The 2,041-nt window shown below is 42.8% G+C and overlaps 1 pseudogene across 1 annotated transcript; it reads right to left on the bottom strand.

Annotated features, from left to right (window-relative positions):
- Window positions 1-300: 300 nt before the first annotated feature.
- Window positions 301-809, bottom strand: LOC116072642 (annotated as a pseudogene). Its single transcript, XR_004111532.1, has one exon. The product of XR_004111532.1 is annotated as a 40S ribosomal protein S17 pseudogene (transcript).
- Between the last annotated feature and the right edge of the window lie 1,232 nt (window positions 810-2,041).

Below are 2,041 nucleotides of genomic sequence, written 5' to 3'. Positions count from 1 at the left end.
CGCAACATGACTCCTTTTCCTCTCTCAGGAGTCTCCTTCTCTTCAAATAGTCTGTTCTTTGGTTTGCATGGATATGAGGAAAGAGGAGGCCTTCAACACTGCCTGTAAGAACTAAACTGGTGTAGCCACTTAGTGTGTCCCTCAAAAAAACTCCAAACAGAGCTACGACATGATGTGACTACACCACTCATGGAATATCGCAGAAGGCTTCTAAGACAACATGCAACCCAGATGTCTGCATGGCCATGTTTACTGCTCCCCTCTTTTCAGTAGCTTTCTTTTCTTTTTTTTTTTTTTTTGTTTTTTTTTCAAGTTTATTGAAAATATGGCATAACAGATTGAACAGTTCCACGTGGTGTTTTGAAATTCATCCCAACCGTAGGCTGAGTGACCTGAAGGTTAGAGAGACTGCCAAAGTCCAGAAGCTTCAGCATTTCCTTGGTGTCAGGATCTACCTCAATGATCTCCTGATCTAGGGCTGAGACCTCAGGAACATAATTATCTCTCCTCTCTCTCTCTTCTTCCTGCAACTTGATAGAGATACCTCTCACGGGACCCCTCTGAATCCGCTTCATCAGATGTGTGACATAGCCGGCTATCTTGTTCCTTAGTTTCTTGCTGGGGATAATGGGGATCTCCTCGCACACGCGCTTGTTGGTGTGGAAGTCATTACCCATGAGCGTGTAGTACTTCTCGATGATGACCCGGGCCGCCTTCTTCACAGTAGCTTTCAAATTGAGCCAGGTTAGGTGTTCATCAACAGATGGATAGAGAAAATAGTTTTTATTCTCTTTTGTGTGTCCCTCCATCTGCAATTCATTCTCTGTTCTCCTCCACTTGCTGATCCTCTCCCTAAGACCAGAAGGTAAGCTGACTATCTTATAAAAAGTTATGTTTTTCAGAATAGCATAGTCTAATCGTGCATGTCTACTTAAATTTCAACAGGGTAACATTAGAGTAAAGTAAATTAAAAATTCAATACTCCATTCACACTAACCATATTTCAAGTGCCTCAGAGTCACATGGCATCTCTGACTTTGTATTGTCTTAACTTTGGCAAGTCTATCTCTACAGAAAGTTCTCTTGGACAGTGCCTCTTAAGCAATCCCCTTCAACCTCAGCTCTTGATGTAGCAACTTCACTGAATCTGACCTCAGCTCCCCTCAGCCTACATCTGTGCTTTCAAATGCACAATCATGGCTGCTATGATTGTTCAGAATCATCTGGCAGCGGGCTCAGAGCTGGTATGAAATGCTAAGGAAGCTGCCTGATAGGACTCTCTGGGATATATGTTCCACATGTGAATTGGCTCTCATAGACTTGTATTATCTGAATAATTACAAGTCTAGGGTTAGATTATTTGCATCCTGATGGGGTGGAGAGGTCACAGGGCACGCTGCTTCATTCTCCCAGGATGTGGTGCCTGCGCCTGCATCATTTATAAGTTCCCCATAAATATTCATGGTAGATGATATATATGTATAGATGTGTGTGTATTTACTCCACGTGCACGATTAAAATTCATTCACATTAGATTTGAAAGACTTAATGTTTACCATCCATGCTGGAACAACTGTTGTGTGAGGAGACATGACTTTGAGGAAAGGAGAATAGAGAGAGGGCTCCTTTCTGAATGAGACCTGGGAGAAAAGTGAATCGTGGATTTCTGCAGTCCTCCTTTTTAATCTCACAAGTGTTAGTATAGAAATAAACCAATACATGATACTGTGGTCCTAAATGTCTGCTCTCTCTACAGTCTGTTGTATGACTTTTCCAGGAAGAAAAATGCAAATCTCTTCTGCCCAGAGAGTCTACCCACAATAGGCCAAAGAAGCAGTTCTGCCCAAGCCTACTCCAATGTACTAGTGGGCTTATTGAAGTTATGACAGCATTTGCTGGAGGGGTGACTTACCTCAAGTCAGCTCCATCATCACAAACCTCACACCACCTTGGGTTATGACTCAGAAGGTGACACTCAGAGCTCTCTGCACCATGTTTAGGCAACACCCAAGAAGACCAGAGAATCTGTCTATCCAGAAAT

This window comes from Mastomys coucha, unplaced genomic scaffold, assembly GCF_008632895.1.
Source record: "Mastomys coucha isolate ucsf_1 unplaced genomic scaffold, UCSF_Mcou_1 pScaffold23, whole genome shotgun sequence".
Classification (NCBI taxonomy): Eukaryota; Metazoa; Chordata; class Mammalia; order Rodentia; family Muridae; genus Mastomys; species Mastomys coucha.
The sequence above is the reverse complement of the archived record's forward strand: the minus strand, read 5'-3'. Positions and strand labels throughout refer to the sequence as shown.